The sequence below is a fragment of the Acomys minous genome (genome assembly GCF_964271855.1).
Source record: "Acomys minous genome assembly, chromosome: 1".
Classification (NCBI taxonomy): domain Eukaryota; kingdom Metazoa; phylum Chordata; class Mammalia; order Rodentia; family Muridae; genus Acomys; species Acomys minous.
The window spans coordinates 62,501,174-62,527,041 of record NC_140483.1 but is presented as its reverse complement, the minus strand read 5'-3'; the positions used below and the strand labels follow the sequence as shown (position 1 = coordinate 62,527,041).

The 25,868-nt window shown below is 44.3% G+C and overlaps 1 long non-coding RNA gene across 2 annotated transcripts; it reads right to left on the bottom strand.

Moving 5' to 3' along the window:
- Nucleotides 1-3,781: 3,781 nt before the first annotated feature.
- LOC311605513 lies at nt 3,782-7,193 on the bottom strand. Of its 2 annotated transcripts, none has more exons than XR_014781991.1 (3): nt 7,050-7,193; nt 4,480-4,694; nt 3,782-3,946 (listed from the first exon to the last, which is right to left on the bottom strand). It is a non-coding gene; the product is annotated as an uncharacterized lncRNA (long non-coding RNA). The 2 variants fall into 2 exon arrangements; XR_014781992.1 differs by having other exon boundaries at nt 4,480-4,660.
- Between the last annotated feature and the right edge of the window lie 18,675 nt (nt 7,194-25,868).

The following is a 25,868-nucleotide window of genomic DNA, read 5'->3' as shown; positions in this document are numbered from 1 at the left end:
AAAGAGATAAGAGCTGGGAGATCCAAGATGGGGACTTGTTTTCTCAGCAGGGGAAGAGTTTACAATCACAGTCAAACCAAGGTGGTCGTTGAGGGCACAATTAATTCAGATTGCAAGAGATTTTTTTTCTTCAATTAGAATTGGGGGGGGGGTAGAGGTATGCATATTCAAAAGCTAGTGAGACTCAAGATGTTTTGTTTTGTTTTTCCCGCAAATACATGAACTGGTCAGGTTTGTGATGTGAAAGGAATTAAAGCTTTTGGTGTCACCTCTTGGTAGCCTTAAGATCTTCCTCTTTAAAGCAGGTTGATACCTTTGCCCTGCCTAGGATCCCAGGACAAGCAAACTTGAAAATTTTGTCTAGGCAAGCATGGTGGGGGGGTGGGACAACACACCCTCTGGTGACTTAATTTCAGATTTCACAAGCCCTTGCATTTACTTGTGAGTGTTGAAGTCTGGTGATCATGACAGCTACAATTCACTGTCCGCCGACATTGCGACATGTGGATAACATGGTTACTAAGCATCGTAACGCACCACTCATCTCGTCTCATTTTATAGAGCAGGAGACCCAAGCTCCCTCTCAGTCACCCCAGTCCCTGAACAAAGGATCCAGGCCTCCCATGGGTCATCTTCCATCTGAGCCGCTGCCCTCCCTCCCCTGTGCCATGCTGTCTCCGTGTGAAACTCCCATGCTCTGAGGTTAACCAAGTTCAAATCTGCGGAGAGCACCTGAGTGAGGTCATGTTGCTATGGACACAAGGACCTCCTTTCTCCCCAGCTCCATGTGCCCAGATCAGTGACTCTCAATCACATCCAGGGATGTTATCTTTCTAGCCGGAACTGCCATGTAAGAAAGCACAGGCATCTGTCTTCAAACTCCACCTACCGGTGATTGTGCCTGTCTCAGTCACTCAGATTTGGTGTGTGTGTGTGTGTGTGTGTGTGTGTGTGTGTGTGTGTGTGTGTGTGTGTGTGCGCCACTGATCTGGAACTCTCATTCAGTTAAGATAACTGACCAGTGATCTTGAGGATTCCTGATCCCACATCCCTGGAGCTGGGGTTACAAGTATTTGCCACAATGCCCAAGTCCTTCCCCCGCCCCCTGCAATGGATTCTGGGGACCAAACTCAAGTCTGCATGCTTTTGAAACAAGTGCTTTGCTGACTGACTGAGCCAGCCTTCCGGTCCTGATTCTTGGTCTTCTGGATCCCTCAACCTCTCCTCCTGCAGTTCCATAGTGAGTTTAGACTCTTCAATTCCATCTGTACAATCTGATCTCCTCTGGTCCTGTTTATCCTAAATGCGGGTCGAACATCTTTTCCTGAAACATAGCAGGGACTATGTCCTTCTCTTTCTCAGAACACAGTTACCTCCTAGACCTTCTTTAAAAACAACAACAACAACAACAACAACAACCCTAAACTCTTCATTAAGCATTCAGGACCCCCCCTCCACTCAGACATCTACTTGCTGCCATCTGTGAGGGCATCCTTCATCCTCCCCGTCTCATATACTGATGTGCTACTGCAAACAACTACTTGGAATCCACGTGGGCAGGATTTACGTTGGGGAGGATGCTGCACTGGTGGAACCTGGCTACCCACCAGTCTGTAAGCAGCCAGAAGCACACTGGGGAGTCTCCTCTAGCTGACACTGACCCTAAATCCTGGACCACATTTCCTACCTGCTGGAAACAAGGTGTGTTTTCAGGACGTGGACAGGCAGGAGGCAACAGGGACGGGGCAAGCGAGGCAGAAACCTGAGACAGGAATTGCCCTTCAGTGTGGGAATGGAAAGAAAAAAAATACTCAAGTGACAGAGCTCAAGCAACTGCCAGGGTGGACCGAGAGCACCACACAGTTGGCAGAATACTCAAAAACTTGTTCTTAAGTTACTGTCTTTATTTGGAATCTCGAATGAGATTTGTTGTAATAAAAGTCTGGGGAGACAATCAGTAAAGTACTTAATATAACAACATGAGGACTTGCATTCAATTTCCAAAACGCATAAAAAGAGGCAGGTGTGGCAGCACTGAGGAGGTGGAGGCACATGGATCCCTGGGCTTCTCTGGCCAGCCAGCCTAGAGGAGTTGGTGAGTTCCGGGCGAGTGAGAGACCCTGCCTCAAAAAATAAGGCTGGTGGTGCCTGAGGAATGAAAGTAGCAGGCCTACCTAGGCTCTACCCTTCTTGACAGCTTATGATACTTCCACCATCTCCTCTGTGAATAGAGCATTGGGAGTGAAATACTAAGGGTTGGGTTCCTTCAGTGGTCTGTGCTCAGCTTTTACCAGCAATTTTTATTCCTATTTTGAGAAAAAAATTAAAACCTTACAATATATGAAAGAAAGAAGGGAGAGAGGGAGGGAGGGAAGGGATAGACAGAGGGAAGGAGGGAGGGAGGGAGGGAGGGAGGGGGGGAAGGAGGGAGGGACGGAAGGAAAGTCAGTGTTAACCATTCTCACACACGGCTGTGCTCCTTGGCCTGCAAGGTTCCCAGCAATTGTCCATGTCTCTGTTACCCTATGTTGTCAACATTTTGCTCACAGGAGTGATTTCTAAACTGGAGGGTGATGCTGGCTTGTCTGTATCTTTCACCTGCCCCTACCACAGTCCACATCAGTTATTCTTGGAGGCTAGCATGGCAACCAGAGTGTAGATTCCCAGAGCACACATGAAAATCTAGCCAACCATGCTAGATGCCTGTAATCCCAGCACTGGGGAGATGAAGACCCCAGGCAGGCCAACTAACTAGCCTGAGGGGAATTAGTGAAATCCAGTTCAGCAAGAGCCCTTGCTTTGCAAAAAACTAAGTGGAAAGCGACTGAGGAAACCACCCAACAATAGCTTTGGGCCTCACATACACACACACACACACACACACACACACACACACACACACACACTCACATATGTGCACACCAGCGAACAGTTGATTTCTCTCTCTCTCTCTCTCTCTCTCTCTCTCTCTCTCTCTCTCTCTCTCTCTCTCTCTCTCTCCCCTCCCTGTTTTTATATCATAATTTACTTTCAGTTGCTCTCAACAGATTCTTTTGTCTTTTTCATAAACCTCAGACTCACAGAGCCCTGCAAACATTGTTATGTCCAAATGCCTCAGCTTGGGTGCCAAGCTGCATGCTTTGTGTAGCGGACTCCTGCCTAGCATCCGGGAAGCACAGCAATCCAACAGAAGCAAAGCCATCTCTGGCATAACTAAGGCCTTACAAAGACAGTCTTGTCTGCATGGTGGCACCAGCCAACACTCCACTACCCACAAAGAAGGGGACAGTTCGCAAAAGCCTTTTTCCAGAACCGTTGTAAATTAGAACATTTCTGAAGACAGGTCAGCCTGGAGTAATTTTCCAGTTGGCTTGTCACATAACCAGGGACGAGCTCCCACAGCATAAATGTGATGCAGATGAATCCCCAACCTCCATCCGCCCCCGCCCCCAGCCCCATGTCCCTGGGGTTTCTATAATCCCTTGTTTATGGTGTGGAAAGTCACCAGTGTGTGGCTGGACGGTTGGGCTGGCTGGTGTGAACCTCTCCATGGCACTAGCTGGCACACAGCGGGCGCTGTGTCTACAGTAGAGATGGAGAGGTCCTGGTCATTTGTCTCAAGCATGCCACGGAGGATTCTTGTATTTCAGGCACCCCAACAGCTCTGGTATCCTCCCACCCCCACCCCCACACCCATACATTAATCTTCCAGCCAAATTGGCATGGCTGTAAAACTAGGGATTGAGTTAACATTAGAGAAAATGGAAAAGCTAAGTGAAGCCTTTTATTCTGTGCCTTCCACATATACTTATCCGTTCTGGGACCTGGTCACTGGTTTAGCATGTCTTGTTTCTGCTGCCCTTTTTCATCCTTTCACGCAGCAAAACTGCCACATCAACTAAGCCTTGGTATGTCCTTAGTTCTTCCACCATGGCTGCTAATTTCTCTATAAATTAATTAATTAATTAATTAAAATAAAACCAACGTCAGGCCACAGCTTTGGCTTAGAAAGGTAGTTCTCAGTCTTCCTAATGCTGTGACCCTTTAGTACAGATCCACATGTTGTGGTGACCCCCCCGCCCCCCACAACCATAAAATTATTTTTGTTGCTACTTTATAACTGCAGTTTTGCTATTATTATTCTTCATCGTAATGTAAATATCAGTGTTTTCCGATGGTCTTAGGCGACCCTGGGAAAGAGCCACTGGCTTAGTGGGTAACGTGTGTGTAGCACAACCTTGAAGAACTAGGTTCCGATCCCAGCACCTACATAAAAGTGCAGTGGCGAGTGTCTGCAAACCTAGGACTGGGAGCGAGGGGAGTAGAGGCAGGAGGACTCCTGGAATTCACTATAAAGACTTAGATACAGCAGAAAGCCCAAAAAAAGTAAGCGGAAAAGCAAGTAACATTTAAGTACTACACACATTAAACAGAAATCTCCCAAAGCATGCCAAATAACTGAAGTTTGTAAAAACACACCACTAAGATTAAGGTCCCCGTTCAGCTCTGTCTTTACACTCAGGGCATCCATCCTGGGGCTGTCGATCAAATCCGGCATCCATCCTGGGGCTGGCCATCAAATCCAGCATCCATCCATCCTGGAGCTGGCCATCAAATCCAGCATCCATCCTGGGGCTGGCCATCAAATCCAGCATCCATCCTGGGGCTGGCCATCAAATCAAAGTCAGAGTGCTCTGTTCAATGATATTTCATTTTAAAATTCTCTTTCTTTAAAGATTTTTCCCCCATGGGCTGGAGGTATGCCTCAGAGGTTAAGAGCACTGACTGCTCTTCCAGAGGTCCTGAGTTCGATTCCCAGCAACCATGTGGTGGCTCACAACCATCAATAATGTGATCCAATGCCCTCTTCTAGCATGCATACATGCACTGTATACACAATAATAAACCTTTAAAAATATTTTTTTTAATTGTGTATGAGTGTGTGGTGGGGGGCATGGGCATGTGGGTACATGCAGGTACTCGCAGAGGCCAGAAGAAGGCACCAGATTCTCTGGAGCTGGAGTTCCAGGCAGTTGTGAATTGCCCACTGTAGACAGTGCTGGAAACTGAATGTGGGTCCTCTGGCAGAGCAGTAGTTGCTCTTAACTACTGAGCCATCTCTCCAGCCCCTCTCCCATTTTTAAAAAATTGTTTTCATTAATGATTGTTTGTCATCCCATTTCTCCATTATAGGCTCAGCTTCCTAAGCATCTCCACCCCTCGCTTTACAACTTTCAGCTGCCAACTCAGCATTGCTTGCACAGTAGGCATTCAGTAAACACACTGACGGGCATTCAACACTTAGGCTAAACCAACAGCCCCGTGCACAGCAGACATTGCAAAACTAGGTCATGCATTTGGCCCAGGCATCATCATGGAGAGAGGGAGAGACAGAGAAAGAGAGAGAGAGAGAGAGAGAGAGAGAGAGAGAGAGAGAGAGAGAGAGAGAGCTGAAAAAAATTTTTTGAGGGAGGGGTGCAAAGATGCAGAAGGCCCAAGAATGGCTAATACCTTGGGGATTTTCCATGGAGCCATCAAATCATCAAGTGGCTTAAAAAAATTAGAATGAAGATCCCTTGTGAGATCTCTCCCAGTGAAACAGGAGTAGGCTCTGGGCCAAGGTTAGCCATGCACATAAAGAAAATTGCTTTGCACTTACAGCAAAGAATTAAAGGAAGGGAGAAATCCTGCAGCCTGCAGCCGGCAGCCGGTGTAGAGGGCAGACAGAATGTTGAGTCCTCTGGGGCTGGGCCTAAAGAGAAGGCTGCCGAAAATGCAAGCACTGTGGTGAAGCTTATTAATCCAGTTTTATAAAAAGGGTTCAGTCTATATGGGAGGCATTTGGGGTATTTGTTTTAATAACATTCCAAGTGCAAACTTTCTCTCTGGTGATAGAATTTCTTTCCATTTTTATGAAGCCGAAAATGAAAACTAAGCGAAAGCAAAAGAATCTAATTTCCTATAATAAGGTTTTGCTTTTAGTCGCTTATAAATGCAAAATCATGGGGCCTTGGACACCAGAAGGCATATGTCGAAATAAGAAAAATAAAATAAAACCTTAGAAACCCACTCATAAATATTGACCTTCTCCTTCTCGCCACCTCCGGCTCCGGCTTACAGCTTCACACCTGTGTGCCCACACGCACAGCCCCCACACCCCAGAGGAGAGACAACACCACTGGCTTTCAGAGGCCGTGGAAGGAACACTGTGAGACGACCTGTTCTCCAGATAGAACACATTTGTTCGATGCATTCATCACCTCTGGGTGGAAGCCCTCAGAATTCAACTCAGGACTGCCAACACCCCAGACTCAGAAGTGGTCAGGGATCGCAGGAGGTCCCTAGCGCCCAACTGGAGGCTGAGGGTCTTCAGGGCCTCCCTGACTAAAGCCTTTAAGAATTACACACAAGATCCGTTGTGTGAGCCTTCCTTGGGGCCGGGGACATGAACGAGATGTCTATACACCCCAGTTAGGAGCCAACAACAGACCCATAACAGCTCCATCCACATCCAGCTTGCCTGCGTAACCAATGACGTTAATGAAGGTGACTTACAGGCGTGTGGGAGAGAGGCTACGTACAGGAGTGCTGTGGAGTACATCTTCCCTGGATGCGCTGTGCCTCCTTGCACGATGACAACCACAATAGGACTTTGTTTAGGACGTAGCCTCATAGGGAGGAATGGCTTTTTGGTTCCTCCTCACCTAAGGTCCCAGTTGCTCTTCCCAGCTATCTGCATGTGATTCTGCCCTAACTGCACGTGGACTCGGGGGACCGGGGAGGTGCTGGCTGGGAAAAGTTAACTGAGAAGATTGCAGCTACTCAGTAGTCATCCACGCCGGGCAAAGACTTTTCACTGTGGCTGCTTTGAGGTTGCCCAAGCTCCCAAAAGGCCCCGAGAAACAACTCTCTCATCTGTGAAATCATTAACTGTGAGGGAAGGCTGTTTGAATTACCAAATAAGTTGACTATGGAAAATAACCTAAAGCCATGTAAATACTGGATATATCTTTTTTTTTTTAATGTGAGACTGGATTGTATTCACTTACTTCGTCACTGTGAGCAAGCATCGGAGAAGAAGCAACGTCATCGTCTGAGAGCTTGCTCTGGCTTATAGGTTAAGGAGATACATGCCACCACCACGGCAAGGGAGGCTTGCAGGAAGTAGTGGGAGGCTGGCTAGTCCCATCACACCCACAATTAGGAAGGAGAGAGTGAACAGGAAGTAGGGTCGAACATTAAAATCTCAAGACAGCCCGCCCCTGATGACTACTTCCTCCAGCGAGACTCCACCTCCTAACTCTTTCACGCCCTTCTAAGAAAAAAAAAAAAAAGCTGGCAACAAAGTGTTTAAATGTGATTCTATAGGAGATAAATCACATTCAAGAGAAGAGACCAAAACTCGAATATGGAGAATGCCCCTTCCCGCCCCCCGTCCCGTACTCTCTGGTTCTGAAGTCATGAGGGGCTTTGATGTGCTGGGGGTATTTTAATAAATGTCACTGCCTCGATTTTATTCCGGAAGCTCAGTCTCCAGGGGAGGGGTGAAACATTTTTAAAAGCTCCACTAAGTTATATTTATGTGCAGGCAAGGTAGAGAAACCACTTAATAACAGGGATAATTTACTAAAAAAAATAGCTATTATTACTATTCCTCTATACATGTATAGATGTGTAGTGTAGAATCTCACAAAGGGAAACAAAGTACCCTGCCTTATAAAATGATTGCATACTCCATAAAAAATATCCTGTGATTATTCTGATTGCACCCACATTCCACCCTAATCTGAATTCATTTACAAAGCGTGAGGCATCTGCTAGAGAATGCTGACCAACACAGAGTAAACGGGCCACATACTAGACATTAAAAGCTTTGTATGCTGCCAGGGTCTCATGTTTGTTTCCTGTGCTGAACAGACTATGGTGTAAGCCAACAGGAAGAGACTGATGAGGACGTGAGCATAGGGCTTAAAAGGAACAGACATGTGACCCAACTTGAATGTCACAAGCCTGTGTACCCCACAAGACACTCACCCACGTTAAACCGATTTTAAAAAACAAATCAACAGTGAAAGGCAAAGGGGGACGGGCGGGGAAGATTTGTTTAATGTAGCCACATTAACAAGAGGGAGAAAGTAATATTCTTGAAAGTAATTACAATCTAAATTGTATTTCATATGATTTAGTTAACAAGGCAAAAAATATACATAGTATATTTTAGAAGATAAAAAATAAATACTTTACATCCTTGTCTTTTAAATGACAAGGATGGTGTTTGTAATGTGGCCAGTCTCACTCCCTAGTGATGGAGGCCCTGGGGCATAAGGCTGAGGACAGTGAATTTTGCAGCCTATCCTATTGCTGGAATATAAGGGAAAGATGTGCTTCCCAGGAACACGGTGCCAGCTAATAATCTCTGCTGTTGACTGACCTGGGCTGCAATTCCATCCCAGCCTTATGGGCAGAGGCCAGACACACCAGGCTTGCAGACCCTTCATTAGGATCTCTGCTCTAAGCCAAACAGCTAGTTTTCTCAACCCTTTTGTGAAGAAAGGATGAATGGTACCCGTCATAACGCCATATGCTCCCTAGGTTACAATGCCAGCTTTGCTGGGTTGCAGAGTATACAGTATTAAGAAACAAAACTTGGGTTTGTTTTAATTTGGTCAGGTAAAACTATTTCTTTTTTAGTAGGTAGTCCAGAGGCAGGGCAGGCAGCATTTCTAGAGATGGGGAGATAGTTCAGAGAGTGAAGCAAGGACTGGAGTCCAGAAACCCAGCTTGCATATATCAGCACTGGGCAGACATGGCTGCCAACTGGAATCCCAGAACTCAGGAGGCAGAGAAAAGGCAGCCCCAGGCCCGCTTAGATAGCTAGACTACCTGGATTGGTGAGCTCTGGGTTTATGTGAGAGACTCTGCCTCGATATAAAAGGTGGAGAGAGATCAAGGAGGACAGTCAACGTGATTTTATGAGCCTATACTCATACGCACAGAGACACACACAAACACACATACACTTACGCATGTATAGCACACATACGTACATGTGGAAAATGGTTAGATCTGGCTACTAAGGGGAGACCCCAGTCAACTAGAGGTGTACTGCAATCTGGGTCTTTTGATGGGAGGAGAGGGAAGATAGATGGGGCAGCCTCTCTGCTGTGACTGTGTATTTGTGTGTATGTGTAGGGGAGGACACAAGTGGGCATGTGGAGGCCAGAGGTTGGCATTGCTTGTCATTCTCAATTGCTTTCCACTTACTGGTTTGTTTGTTTTCAGGCAAGGTCTCTGGCCGGTCTAGATCTTGTTGAATTTGTTATACGGGCCGGCCAGGAAGACCCAGGGGTCCTCTGGTCTTTACTCCTCCAGCATAAACTAAAAGGACACAGAGCCACGCAGGCTTTGTGTGTGTGTGTGTGTGTGTGTGTGTGTGTGTGTGTGTGTGTGTGTGTGTGGTTTCTAAGAGAACAAACTAAGATCCTCATGTTTGTCCAACAAACGTTTTCTTGACTAAGCTGTCGCCCCAGCACAGTGCCTTTCTTGAGCGTTGTTATGGGCAGGTACTTTGACACTATGAGGAAACTACTACTTAATTGTTGGAATTAGAAGAGTTAAAGGACAACAAATGCCTGGGCCCATGATGGGGTCACAGAGCTCTTGAGTCCAGTCTGAACTGTTGACCCTCTGATCTCACGTGATGCGTAATGATCACATACTTTGTTGCTCAACACACCCTTACTTGAGTCTCTATTATGTGTAATCAAAAGAACCTTAGCCCGTCCATCTGCCAACTGAAGGATATCAAGTTTCTCCTAGATCTTGGCTTTCTGATCACACCCAGCACATTCAGATTTGGCTTACAGAGGGGAGCACAAGCCATGATGATAAAAAAAGAAAAAAAGAGGACTACGTTGGGAGGTACCAACCCCAGAGCTCATGTGATGGTTCTATCATCACAGGAACTCACTTTAATCTTCTTGAGACACCATCTTCCAGCTGCCAGCCTCAAGAGCACCTCATAGCCCAAGATGGCTATTAGAGCTCCTGACTTCACCTGCACATCCCAAGGCAATGGAAGAGAAGAGGATAGAAGGGCCCATTCGTTACTTTTCTTACTCTGTGGCAAAATAACACATTTACAGACAGACAGACATTTGCACCCACATCAAGTCCTTTCAAAGGTCAAGCTTGTTAGTCTCACACTCCAAAGACTAACACTTTGCTTTCCATTTTATCACAAAACGTTGAGCAGTGGAGTTGACTGCCTATTACATCCAACAAAGTAGTGGTTTCTCTACTAAAGAAACCAGAGGTTGTTAACGAAGAAGCCAATACCAGTCCCAGCTTTTAAGAGGGGGAGTGTTAGCATCTTTAGAGAACCAGAACCAATAGATTATACAGGGATTTTCTATGGAAATTGGTGTGATTGAATACAGAGAGAGGCCCAAACCCCCCAAAACCCCAGCATGCTTTCTTCAAACTGGAGGATCAGAAAATGATGTCTCTAAGCTTGTGACTGGAACCCTGAGAATGAGGGAAGCCGGGCATGTGACAGGAATCTATGGTAATTAACTTTAACTGTCAACTTGCTACAACCTAGACTCTCCTGGGAAGAGAGTCTCAATGAAAGGTTATCTACACTGGGCTGGTCTGTTGGCATGTCTCTGAGCAGCTGTCTTCACTAAAATAATTGGTGTGGGAAGACCCAGCACCATTCCCTAGACAGGGTGTCTTAAAACATAGAAGAGTGGAGAAATTCACCTGAGCACAAGCAAGCAAGCAAGCAAGGAAGCACGCGTACAGTCATTCTACTGTCCACTGCAGATGTGCTGTGGCCATCTGTCTGAAGCCTCCCGTGCCTTGATTTCCTTGCAACAGACTAAACCTTGACATTGTGATCTAAAATAGACCCTCTGTCCCCCAAGTTGCCTTTGGTCAGAATGTTTTTTTTTATCACATTTCTTATTTAAAGTTACTATTGCTGTGATGAAATAACACAAATAAAGCAATTCAGAGAGGAAAATGTTTATTTGGCTTACATTGTCTGCATCACTGTCCATCATCAAAAGAAGTCAGGACAGGAACTCCAACAGGGCTGGAACCCTGGAGGCAGGAGTTGGCTCAGAGGCCATGGAAGGGCGCTGCTTACTGGCTTGCTCTTCATTGTTTGTTCAATGTGCTTTCATACTGAACCCAGGACCACCAGCCCAGGGATGGCACCACCCACGATGGGCTGGGTCCTCCCCCATCAATCATCAATTGCCTACAGTCCAATCTTATGAAGGCTTTTTCTTAATTAAGGTTCCCTCCTCTCAGATGACATGAGTTTGAGTCAAGCTGACATAAAACTAGCCAGCACATCAGAGCAACAAGAATAAAACAAAGTCAAGGTCCAAAGGCCCAACAACTGAGAGCTGTGATTCCCAGAACAGGGAAAACTGAAGACCCCAATGCCAGAAAAGGACTCTATCTTTTCACCATTTGGCCTAATGTAGTATCCTCAACAGGGTACAGGATGTCTGCCTGCATTGCAAGGGTGGATTTTATTTATTCTGTACACTGACTCAAATGCTCATCTTGTCTAAAAACCATCCCGAGGCCATGCTGGCAGCAGTGTGTTGGCATCTGTGCAGGCATCCCGGAAGCCAGTAAGGTTGACACACAGCTAATCACCACAGCTGGTTTTGCCATGGTTTCTTTCCAGTTCTCCCAGCTCCAATGACATGTAAGTACCTTCTGTACTCTGTCCCAAAATTCATCACTTTTCCAGGGACCTGGCAGGCTCCACAGAGGGAGTCGGGGTAGTAAAAACCAAAGTAACCACCCTTGTCTGATGACCAAGGGGAGTTAGTCGATGGGCTCTGTTCATTTCTAGTCCTGTATCACCAGGCAGACTGTGTGCATCTGAATGACAGAAATAACAGATCACAGTTCTTTCTCAAATCAACAGCAGCATTTTGCTAGAAGCCCAAATTAACCACTGCATGAACTAAGCGCCTAATTAATTTAATTATAAACTACTTCTAACTCATTTCTTCTAAATGAGTTTGGATTGATTTTTCTCTTGCTGTCCCACTTTCCTTATCATCAGATCAAGTTCCTCCTCCGACCATTTTTCATTCACTAAGCATTTATTTCACCTCAGCAAGGGGCCTATGAGCTAGTTAGCCTGGAATGCACAGGGTCCACACTTCCTCCACCTGAGCAGATGCACCAGGCAGATAGACTTTGCACGTCCGGCTGGAGACACATGCAGGCTCTGCATTCATCTTACTGGAATCAAGAAAACAGAGGAACAAGAATAGTGGCAGAGTGGGGGCTGTTCTCTAATCACACAGTGGAGATGGAATTGGGACTGGCTACTCCCAGTCTCACTCTGTGTGACAAAAATTACACCCTCACCAGAGTATAGCAATCCTTGGGCAAATAGCACTCCTTGACCATCCCTGATGGGAAGGCTCCCTGCAGCCAGGAGCTCTGACTCAACGCGAAGGCTCCTTGGAGGTGTCTGCTCACCCTGCAGCAATAGCTTTGATTCAAGTGGCCAAGGCCTCAGCTTCCTTCACTGGAATCTCTGACACTGCTGCTACTGCCAAACCTTCACCAGACTATGTCCGTCCCCTTCCATCTCGCACAAGGGACAAGAAGCTAGTGGTACGTGGAACATCAGTGATTCGTATGTTTTTATGACTCTCCAAGTCAGTGGAGGGAAGACAGTAAATTGCAGTGTTTGGGATACAGGGAAGGTGAAGCTGCCGACTCTGAGGGCCCATCCTGTTACAGCAGCCTTATCAAGGCTCCTACTGTAACCACAGCATGGCAGACCTTGGACAATGGTTACCTTCACAGGATATTTCATCTGGTACCAATAGGTTGAAACCAAAACACAAATCATTCAGTCTAAAAATTGGAGAAACACTTCTTAATTAAGTGTAAGAGGTTCAAGTTCCGAAATAGCCCTTTAACCATCATGAACATTCCTTTGCCCCTTAGTGTGCTCTCTGAGCATACCTGTCCGTGTCCCCGTCTGCCCAGGACCAGGTTATAAGGATGCTAAATGCTAAGAGGAGGAAATCCCAGGGCTACGTTAGTTGCCCAACATTCCAAGCTTCTGGGACAAAACTAAGAGGCAAGCAAAAGTCCCAAGCATCACCTTTTAAAAGAGGGCTTCACGGGGCTAGAGAGGTGTCTTGGCAGGTAAGAGTTTGAAATGTTCTTGTAGAGGATGTAAATTCAGTTTCTAGCACCCATGTCAGGCAGTTTCCAATGGCCTATAACTCCAGCTGTAGGGTAGCCGATGCCTTCTTGCCTTCTGACTTCTGTGTACACCCTCCCCTCACCCCACCTCCAAGAGACAGAGGGGGGTACTAAAAATACATTTTAAGAAGGTCATTGGTTTTCTTAACTGCAACCCCCACATTAGGTTCTTGTGTCCAATGTTTCCACAGTCGTTTGATCAAGGTTTTTTTGTTTGTTTGTTTATGTTTTAGTAATTTTGGTTTTTTTGAGACAGGGTTTCTCTGTGTAGCCTTGACTGTCCTGGACCTGCTTTGTAGACCAGGCTGGCCTCAAACTGACCTCTGCCTTCCCAAGTGCTAGGATTACAACCGCACTCCCCCTGATTGGTATTTTTTATGATGCCAAAAGTGTTTCATCATTCTTGAGCTAACCATTCAGGATAGAAGCGTGAACAAGACATGAGACCCTTGCTCTCTAAACACCAATTTTAGCGAAACGATATTCCTAAGACACATATAACAATAATAATGCTAATAGTGATGATGAAGCTAAAGCCAGGAGTGATGCAAAGGATAAAGAGACGCTAGACTAGAAGGAATGTGCTGAAGAGGACCAACAGCTTAAAGTTGGGTGGAGGTGAACATGGAGGAAACAGGCTGGCTTCTGGGCTGGGTACGCGCATAGCTTATCCTAGGCTCTAGCTTTTATTTTGTTACTGTTATAAAGTACGCTGACCACAGCAGCTTAGGGAAGGAGATGGTTTGTCTTACACTTCCGAGTCATGATCCATCACTGAGGGAGGGCAGGGCAGGAACTCAAGCAGAAACCATGAGGAATGCTGCTTGCTGGCTCGCTGATAGGCTCAAGCTTAACTAGCTCTTTTATACATGACCACCTGCCCAGGGAGTGGTGCTGGCCAGAATGAGCCAGGTCCTCCTACAGAGTTAACAGTCAAGGCAATCCCTCACAGACATGTCCATTGACGAGCGAGATAAAGATGATCATTCAATTGAGGCTCTTTTCTCAGGTGATGACAATTAAGGCTAAACTAGAAGCTCCTGTGTTGCTGTGTTCTGATATAGAAAACTTCCAGATAATCTATAATCCCTAAACTCAGACGCTGCTTTCCTTCCGGGCTCAGATAAAATACCTATTATTCTATACTTTGCTAGCTTGATACACATGTACACGTTTCAGTGTGTATATACATGTGCAGGCATATTATATGTACATAAGAGATTACATATGTGTGTATACACATGCTCACATACCATAGGTACACACCACTAATGGCTGTTTCCATAGTCCTTCCCAACATACAGGGATGCCTGGAGGTTTAACCTTGATCAACATGACCTTATGGGTTGGAGAACTGGAGGGAAGTTTACATTAAACAAAAGAGGAATGTAAATCCAGCAGAGGACCAAAAGGTATCCCCAGCACCTGTTCTTCATCACTGACACTCTATGAGGCCAAGTACTGATGGGTAACGGGTGCATTGTGGGTGCCAGCCTCCAGGCACATCACTGCAAGTCCCTGAGTGGTAGGTCCAAGAAACAAACAAACAAACAAAACAACTCCAGAGAAAGGTTTCAGGCAAAGAGAAAGTAACAAAGAGCTAAGACAAGAAGGAATTTGGTATGGACAGCAATGGGAAATTGATAGGGAAATGCACATCAGTTTTGTTGTTGTCAGAAAATACCTAAGAATAAGCTTAGGGAGGAAAGACTTAATTCAGCTCACAGTGTCACAGGATTCTCACCATCATTGGAGAGAGCATGGCAGAAGAGAGCTGCTCACCTCATAGGGGACCAGAAGCAGAGAGAAGAGAAACAGGAAGAAGCTGTGGCAAGGTACATTTTCAAAGACGCACAGCCAGTGATAACTTCCTGAGTTCCTGCCTCCTCCCCTTCAGCACCTCCCAATTATTCCATCATATTACCAACCCATCAAGGGACACTACTCCATTCACTTTGGCAGAGTCCTGGGAAGCTCATCATAGACAAATCCCTGAGTGTACCTCACTAACCTTCTAGATCTTTCTCAGTATAATCAATTTGACTGTCATGGAAGGCAAAACTCAGAAGTTCTACTTTTCCTTCCATTCTCACCCTGCTTTCTGCTTCCCAGAGTACATGCACTGGAACCTTCCACGACCTCCTCTGCCCTCTGCTCCTGACTGGACTCAGTGGAGCAAAGAGGAGAGGAAGATGAGACAGGGATGCATCACCGAGCTTCCTCTCTCCTCTGTTACTGCAGGCTCTCTGATGGCTAAAGGGATGTCCCTTCCTACAGCTTTACAATCTGGGCCCTAGTATCAGTTCTCAGCATGTCTACTCGCACTCAAGTCCCCCTTTATCTAATTCTCCATGATTACTGCCCTCAAAGGCGCTGCCTGTTTCCTGTTGAGACACGAACGGAGGCTTGAATGTTACACAGCATTATGACATAGACCAACAGTGAAGGTGTCAGCGTGACACAAAAGAAGGTGTCACCACTACCACAAATGAAGCAAAGAAGTCTCTAGTGATCATTCACGAGATCTCTGTTTATAGGGAACTACTGTGAAGGGAAAGGATCCACTAACTGCTATATTTGTAGATATACAATATTTCATTCTGAGATGTCACAGACCTGCCTGGGGAGACTGCTGTACAAGCATGTTTGCCTGAGTTCAAATTCCCAGTTACGTGTTTTATATGCTCATGTATTGTTGTTTATGCTCATGTTTTAAAAAATCAGTTATGGTTGTGTGCATACTTGTAACATCAGTGTTATCGGGGGAGAGGAAGAGACAGAAGGCTCACTGGGGCTGGAAGGCTGGCCTTCAAGGGTTCAATGAAAGACCCTAACTCGAAAGAATAAAGTGAAGGGTGACTGAGCAGAATCTCCAAAGTTCTCCGCATGCACAAGTATGTGCAATGTGCACACCTGCATACATGCCCACGCACGCGCGCGCGCGCACACACACACACACCTCATATTTTCCCTCAGTGACATCTCTGGTGACTTTTTATTCATAAATTTTGTGTCCATTATTCTTACTATACTTAGCTCCATGGAGATAGCATGTGGAAGAAGATAGCCCATGAAGAAGCCTGTTTCATTGCTCACCACATCCACAAGACCTCGAACAACACCCAGACATAGAGTTCAATAAGTAAATATATTGTTGAAGCATAGAACTGGAGGATAAAAGACAAGAAGAGAAAGGAAAAAAAAGAAACCATGGGCTCTAGAGGCAGAAGACATCTAGGAATAAGATAACTTTCTCCCCATATTGCTACTGTCTGGGCTTTCTTGCATGCTTAACCAACTTCTTAGGGTTCTGTTTCCACTTAGATAAAGACAAAACTAGGTTAGGAAGTCTTCTATTATTGCCACAACTGATAAAAATGCAGAAAATAAGTTACTGTGCAGTCCCCAATCCCAAATGGGACATCTATAACACAATGCCACCTATGGCCCAAGAAACAACATGGAAGACGGGGAGGAAAGACTGCAAAAGCCAGAAAACAAGGATGTCTGCTGTGAGTTAGCATCCTCTGGATAGCACAGGATGCTGCTCCCACGAACTCTTGATGCTATGGTTACCTACACAAGACACACAAGCACACACTAATAATCAGTCTGGCAAAACAAAGTAAGGGCTCACAAGGCCCACTCTTAGCTAGGGGTTGATATCTGCTGCATAATGGAGAGTCACTTTTCTTTGGGAGGCATCTACTGGTAGACTATCTATGATCCAGTGGATGACACCAATGCATATATGGGCAGCACTAATTGAACTCATTGGGTTAAACTTTTAGATGCTTAAAATTAAAGGATTTCTCTCCTATTTGACAGTATGAGAATCAAATGAGGTAATGTTTCCAAAGGTGAATGAAGCTATCACCAAAACTATTAGAAAAACTACATTTGTGAAGATAGGTCCCAGCCTGGCTTTTATGCAGCAGAGCTCAATATCTGAAGGGCCTGTGAAGACTTTACAATTTTTACTGTTTTCATTCAAGAATAGTTCAGCTCAAGTAGCTGCCACGCCTGGAATCCGGCAGCATGCATCTTACTGTTAAGGAATGCAGACAGCCGTGGAGGAGACATGACAAGATAACACATACCTTATTCTTCCTGGTTCCTGAAGCGGTAAAGCGAAGCCAGAGGCCAACAAACGCAATCATTTCAGGCAGCTTCGGGAGCAAGGTACCAAGTCCACGTACTTTTAAATCCATCACATACAAAGCATCACCTGTGTAAAGGCTGGGGAAGAAGGGATAAGGATGAGAAATAACCAAGAAGCAATGAGTTGGCAAAAACAGAAAAGATCCAATAGTAGAGTTAAGCCTGTGTCTATGCGCACACACGCACATGTGGGAGATGAGTGTACTCAGAGGTTGTCATTGGTCATCTTCCCCAGTTGTCATTGGACTTCCTTTTTCAGGCAGTCTCACACTGAGTCTGGAGTCACTGATTCAGCTAGACTGGCCAGCCAGCAAGATCCAGGGGCCCTTCTGTCTCTGCTCCCCTGCCTCTGAGTACTGGATTAGGTATGTGCGATCATACCCGTTCCTCATGTGGGTACTAGAGATGAAACTCAAGTACTCCTCTTTGTATGGCAAGCACTTACGTAAGTGGTCCATCTCCCTCTGCCATAGTAGAGTTGTGTCTCCTTTTAGAAACTAACAGAAAATTTGTATGTTATATATAAGCTTTTTTTAAAATTTTTGTCTGTGTGGATATATGCCATGTGTGTGGGGTTTTCCGAAGAGGGCGAAGATGACATTGGATCCCCTAGAGTTCAAGTTGCAGTCAACTGTGAGCTGTCTGATATCGGTCCTGGGGACCAAGCTCCAGAACTCTGGAATAGCTCTTAAAAGTAAGTCATTTCTCCAGCTCCTTTTACCCTAATTTTAAGTGATCTATAATTCCTATCTAACTGTGAATGAGCCTTCTCAATTTTAGTTGAATTCTTGTGAATTTTCTACTGTGTTCACGAGGATCCTTCAGAGAAATGGACTTGGTAGATCGGTTTCAAATATATACAGCCATTCTGAGTGTCTGTGACACCTTCTGCAGATACCTAAGTCTACAGACGCTCAAGTTCCTTTGATAAAGTGACAAGGTTTTATATAGGATTTGCACAACCCCTCGTGCAGACTCTAAGTTATCTCTGCTTTACTTTAACACCTAATAAAATGCAAATGCTATTTTGAAACTTGTGGAATGAATTGCGTATGGAATAATGACAAGAAAAATACATATTCAGCACCCGCACTTTTTTTTCCTACTATTACTGCTTTCTATCTGTAGTTGGTTGAATATATAGACATACAAGGTTGCAATATGGAGGGCTGACTGTGTGTGCATACAGAAATTCATCTTAAAGAGTTGTCTTAGACAGTTTGAAGGCTGACAAGCCCAGCATCTGCAGAGCGAGACAGCAAGCTGTAGACAATACAGAGCTGAAGCTGTAATTCAAGCCCTCAGTTCGGCTGGTGGAGTGTCTTTTAGCTCTGTGGACCAATCTTTGTTCTGTCCAGATTTTGGGTGGGATGAGACCCACTTACTCTATGGAAGACAGTTTGTCTTATTCAGTGTGCTTGATAGCTATAATCAGAGTGTTCCAGTTTCGTTTCTGTTGAAAAAAAGTATCCTGACAAAAGGAGTTTATTTCAGCTTACAGTTCCAGGTTAGAGCCCACCATTGTGGCAAAGCAAGGCAGAAACACATAACAGGGAAATGAATGCATGAATGCTCGGTTGCTTACTTGTTTGCTTGAGCTCACCTTAGCTTCTCCATTCTTACACAGCACAAGATCCCTACTAGGTGCCACCTACTGTGAGCTGAGTAGTCCCACACCAATTAATGTTGTTAAGGCAATCCCCTACAGACATGGCCATAGGTCAGCTCAGTGTAGACAATTCCTCACTGACACCTTCCTTCTAGATGATTCTACATTGTGTGGCATTAACAATTAAAGCAGACCATCACTAAGATGTATCCAAAACACATCCTCATGGGTGGTTCCAAAATAGTGTTTGAATAATCTTAAATTCATGAACACATTTGATATTAGACTTTTAAGGTTGGTAATTAGAAATGGCTCAAAGACACATGAATTTAAGCAGCCATTCATATGGCCCTACAATTTCACATACTTACAAAAAGCAATGAGTCCTACAGTTTCGTTGGATATTGGAAAACACTAGACTTTCAAATGACATCTTCAAAAGACATCTGCATTGGCAAGTGAAAATTAATGCGCACTTATTTCTATATGCACGTTCATTTGTCTCAGAGAGCTTACATCTTCCCAACTCGCTTCATCAGAGGTATGCTTGAATTTCTCGTTTAGGTATTTTGACCAGTTTTTTTTTCTGGAATCTATCTATCTATCTATCTATCATCTATTTCTTTTTGAAACAAGAGATCAGGATTTCCTCTTTTTATGTTTCATTCATTCATTTATTCATCTGTTTTGAAAGCATTTCATTGTTATATATCCCAGGCTGCCCTCAAAAATCATGATTCCTCCTGCCTCAGCTTCCTGAATATTGCAGACATTCATGCTCATCCTGATTTTATTCTTTTTATTTCTAGTTGATATTCCAGTACCTAACAGTATCAATTAATCTATTTGACATTTATATTATACATCTATTTGCCAGTCAATGAATACATTTATTTGGCTTGCACTAAGTATATTTACTGGACACTAGTTTGATGTAAGGCTCTATACAGACCATGATTGCAACATTTCTGGTCCTTACATAAATATGAACATGTGTTTTGACACCATCTCATAAATGGCAAGGTTGAGTTCGGATAGGTTAACTGATTCCTGGGACTAGTTGAGGTTGCAGTTTAAACTTTATCCTAAACTTCAGTATGCAAGAGTCAACTAAATGCCCTGTTCTTAAGAACACAGCCCATAACCACAGCCAGAGACCCTTAGTAGGTACCACTTTACTCGTCAACCTTGAAGGGCAGTACTTGTCCCTTCCCCTTTCTAAAGGAAGCACACACACGCATGGGAATTTTCCTTAAATGTTTCACACAGAGAAATTAAACTCTTGCCTGTGCTCATTTTGTGTCACCGAATAGGAAGTGTTTTACGGATTAATGAAACTGAGAGATGAGTAGCTACCAAATCATATCAAAGAATGGACTTCGGGTCATAAAGCTTATTGTATGCATCTTGGCAGTTGCAGCTTTAAGTATTTATGGTATTACTTAGTAGTAAATACGTCCAATTCATGACAGCTGGGTCACATGAGACCTAATTTTGGAAATGTGCTCAAGTTTTTTTGTTTGTTTGGTTGGTTGGTTTTTTTTTTTGCTATAAAAGATACTTGTAAATGGATTTCGTCCAAAGAGTTATGGGTTGCATATAGAAAGCAGGGCTCCCACTTCTGCGACCATCATTACTGTCAACTCCTATGCTTGGTTTAAGAGAATAAATCAACTAACACATCCCCGCTGTTGGTCACTTGAGCTGAATGTGAGAAATGCAACAGTGAGGGGCTGGTGTTGTATGGGAAAGGATGCTACTATGGGAGTGTGAGCTTGCTTTATAAACCATCATCCTGAAGTACTGGTTTTGTAACAGAAAGTAGTGCACATTCTTGCAGAGATGAGATGGCTCAGCAAGCAGAGCCTGATGATCTTAATTCAATCTCGGGAACCCACATGGCGGTAGGAAAAACTCAGCTTTCACAAGTTGCCTCCACACAATGTGACATACCCTCCACACAACAAATATATCAGTTATCAAAAATAATAATAATTACAAGTTCTTATATCAATACTGTTCTTACTTCTAAAAGAAATCATTGGTTCTTACAGAAAAATCCTATCTACTGGTCTCTATACTTAGCTCTATATCTATAGATTTATCATTGTGCATGTATGTGTATGTGTATGTACACACATATTTGGGGCATTAAGAAAAATAAAAATGGGATTTTAGGTAATTAACATTTTATATATAACCACAGACCTGACTCTGTCCCCCCAACCATAGGGGAAAATAATCTTGGGGTCAAATATACTGGGAGCATATTTATAAAATAATCAGAGACACAATTTTAGGCTTCTCTGAAAATTCTCACATGAAGAATTTGGATGTGTTGTTTCTCATTTTGCTCTTGACACAGAAAGAGGCTGGGTGGGAGGGAAGTAGGGCAGAGCTGGGAGGAGTTGGGAGACAGTGAAAATATACAAAATATATTGTAAAAAAATTAAATAAAAAATCTTTAGAAAATTTGGTGATGGGATGAACATGTGTTTGTCTACCATGCTTAAGGTCCTGGGATCAGTCCTTAGCACGGCTGTGATTTAGAAAGACACCACACAGGAAGGTGACAGGTATCTCAGACCCCTTTTACCTTCAAGAGTAGTTCAACTCCATCCCCACGTGGAAATCTAACATGACAGAACATGTTGGTAAACAGCAAAGGGTAAGTGTGTGGGACCTCCTATCTAAACCACAGTGTGGGGTACAGGGATGGTGTGCTACATCTACACATGTTCTCACATCACAAAAAGTAAATGCAGAAAAGCAAGCAGCTGCTTCTGAAAGGAGCTGGACCAGGAAAACTATTTCTCCCATGCCTAGTTCTCAAGTGCTTTCCCCCTCTGTCTCTGTATCTCTGTCTCTTTGTCTCTCTCTCCCGTGTGTATGTGTGTGTGTGTGTGTGTGTGTGTGTGTGTGTGTGTGTGTACTATTCCTGGAAGCCAAGGGTTGATGTGGAGTATCTTCCTCAATCACTCTCCACCTTGTTTTTTGTTTTGTCTTGTTTTGTTTTTTGATGCAAAGTCTCTCACTGAACCGAGAGCTCTCCAAGCACAATTGGGCTGGGTTCCCGGAGATTCCCAGGATCCCACTTGTGCCATCACCTCCCCAGTAGGGTACCACCACATTGGAATTTTTATATGTATTCTGGGGATTAAACACAGGTCTTCAGACTTGCATGGCAAGCACTTTACTGACTGATCCATCTCCTTAGCTCTTCTAGTGGCTTCCAAATTTTGACTTTCAAGGCTATATAAAATATTATACTGGCAACACATTATAAAAATAAGTTTATAGGATCAAAATGTCAAGATGATAGACATTTTTCATTTTTTTCTGCAAGACAAACCATGAGATCATTCATTTCTGAGCAACAGAAATGCGTTGATGCGTAAAGTAAATCTTGTGGCTATCATTTGTATTTACAACTTTATATTTATGTTTAAATCTATATATGGCTAAATGTGTTTAAATATTCATTTTTCATTTTAAATTTTTAAATATGCAATGTGCAATCATTTTCAATGTACTAGAAGGTTTAAGTGTTAAAAAATAGTGGAAGAAAAAAAGTAAAAAAGGAAGAACTCATATGTCTACTCAGACATTTTTCAAGGGGGTTTAGTTTCATTTCTGTTGCTGTGATAAAATTCCGCTTTCAGCTCCAGGTCGCAGTCCATCATTGGGGGAAAGTCAAGGCAGGAGCTTGAAGCAGCTACTCACACCACATCCACAATGCAGAGCACAGGAAAATACATGCGCCCTTCTTCATTTGCTTGCTCGCTTGTGCTCAGTTCCAATTTTTCCACTCTTCTACAGCTCAGGACCCCCTACCTAGTGAACGGTGCCACTGGCTGTGGTCCAGATCTTCCCATGTCAATTAACTCAATCAAGACAATCCCCCATAGATACACCCTGGGTCCAAACCAGTATCCACAGCCCTTCTTTGATATTCTTCCCAGGGGGATTCTATCAAGTTGACAATTAAAGCTGACCATCGTATACTAGGTAGGGAGAATCCTTGCCCTGTGTCAGCCGCTAAATTAGCCTTCCTGACCTTCCCTTCCACAGCTCTGAGACACATATTTCCTCCCTTCCTCCCAAATGCCCATAGCACATGGCCCTGATGCTTAGCCACTTTGAACTGGAGTCAGGTAAAGAAACACAAATTTCTATCTCCTATGCCCTTCATTACCTAATAGTTACTTTTCTCATTGTTGTGACAAAACACCTCAAACAAGCAAGTAAAGAAGTCATGGTTTATTTTAGTTCAAGAGTGTGAGGCAGCTGGTCATTTTGTATCCAAAGTCAGGACACAGAAAGGGATGAATGAATCCTGCTGTTCAACTCATTTTTTCCTCTTTATTTAGTCTAGAACCTCAGCCTATGGGATGCTGCCACCCACGTTCAGGGTGGACCTTCCTATACCAATTAACCTAATGCAGTAACTCCCTCACATATGTGGCTAGAGGTATGTTTCCATGGTGATTCTAAATCACTTTGACAACTGCTAAAGTCCTGCTGGCACTTTAGACTAGGCATGTCATCTTCTCTGAAAATTCCCTAGATGTACCTTGTATTTTGCCCCATCTTGCTCAGCATGCCCTAGCATGTGCTTTTTGTTCAGGGTCTCCTGCCTATCTTTGCCAAAGCCTTGAGATGACTTGGTCTGTTGTCCATGCTGAGTTATAATATGCTCTGGGCCAGGGAGGCCTTAACTTTCTGTCCCAGCAGAAAGTTTGTAGCAGAGTTTGGACTTGATCAATGTTGTTTAACTCCATAAACTACTTGGAATTAGTTTTCTAATTCACTTCTTATCTCCCCTGCAGTCTCTCTGATTGACAAAGGTGGGTTGAGTATGTATGAGTCTCCTCGGGCCCTACCCACTTGGTGCATCAGAAACCTTATAAATATTTGTTGAATGAATGAATGAAAATACTGTGACCCCAACTTTCCACTCAGATTACAGCACACTATAGAAATGAGAACAGAAAACCCCCATATGTAAAGGCCATGTTTTTTTTTTAATTTACAACTTTTTTACCTTTAAATTCACTGTCAAGAGAAAACTGTAGATTTTTGTTTTGTTTTATGACAAAAGAAAGCATCTGCTGGAGCCTAAAAAGGAAAACATACCTATGGCTAAGGAAAGAGGAGAAAGCAAAAAGCTCTCCAGATGTTTCCAGAAAACCTCAGATCTCTAAAGGTCTTGGAGGAAAGCCATCAAGGAGATGCAGCCCAAGTGGAACTAACCTCCCCTTAGTGCTAATTTAGTCATTCATCATCATGACCATGCGTGCATTTGTTCAAATGGTCACTCATGTGTTTATTATTCCCATTGGTGTGGTTATGCATTCAATTGACATGGTCATTCATTCATTCCTTTACTCAGTCTCGAGGCCAATTGTCATCTATCCATGCATACATGCATTGGTTCAACCAGTCATTCATTCATTCCTCCTCATGGTCAGTACACAAGCTGTGTTGAGCATCTTCCCTAGGTTAAGTGGCTCTCCATGCTGGCTGGCAGGAATAAAAGTGAATGATAGACAAACTTGTCCTCCAAGGTTTCAGGCCCTAATGAATACTTGACAAGAGCTGGCCAACTATTTTAATGCTATGTATGAGACAAGTGCTGAGGTAGCAAAGAACATAAGCAAAGCGAAGGCCAGAGTCATTGCTACGGAAGTTCCTTAATTCACGGAGTGTAGAGGCCTGTGGTCACGTGACATGGGACTTTGACTGAAAAGAGGAAGCCACGGGGGTCTGTGTGAATATTGGAATGGTGACCCCACATCCAAGGCGGTGGGGTAGGGAAAGATCATTGGTTTTCTACATCAGTTAGAGTGTGTGTGTGTGTGTGTGTGTGTGTGTGTGTGTGTGTGTGTGAGAGAGAGAGAGAGGGGGGGGGGAATCAGTGTTTAGTATCATTCCTTAGGCACTACCAGTCTTTTTTTTCTTTTTAAAGAAAATTTCTCTCTTTTGCCTGGAACTCTCCTTGGAGGCTAGACTGGTTGGCCCTAGAGTCCCAGGAACCCCTTTTCTCTAGATCCCCAGTTAGGATTACAAGCACAGGCTGCACCGCACCCAGCCTTTTCTGTTTGCTTTATATGGCTCTGAGTACTGAACGCAGATCATCCATTTGCAAGGCAAACACTTTACTGACTGGGCCATCTCCTTTGTCCCGTTCATTGAATCCTCCATATAGCTCCAGCCTTCATATTTTCAGGTGTACGTGAGTCACATGGAAATCCTACATAAACACGGGTTTGAAGTAGACCCTTGAGCTTTGGCACTTCTAAGTTCCCAGTTTACGGCAGTGTTGAAAGACAATAGGCCCACGCAAGAGCACCAGGCTTCATAGACTGGCAAAGAGACCTGCCCAAACCCTAGCCCCAGCAGTTCCCACATGTGCGTTCTTGGTGACTTGCTTTGGCTTCCTGATCCACAGTGTGCAGTGTTTGTGATGAAGGGCAGCACAGTCATCCTCGTGCTGTAAGGAGTAATAGACATGTCTGGACTCCTCTTACAACGGAAACTACTACTCGGTGGATTTCCACTCTTTCTCCAAATGTGTTTGGAGACTTTCTGAAATATTTCTAAATATTTCTAATTCTTCTCTCTTTCACTCTCCTTTCCCAGTCCTCTCAAACACTGTGTTTGCACATGCGAGCATCTGGGCATAGGAGGAGTACATGCGCAGATGTGAGCGCACGCATGCGCACATGTGCATGCGTAGCCCAGACATCCTCAGTCTTTCACCACTTTGTTTTTGAAGCAAGGCCCTGCACTGAGCCTGGAGCTCACCGCTTTGGCTAAGCTTGCTGGCCATCAAGCC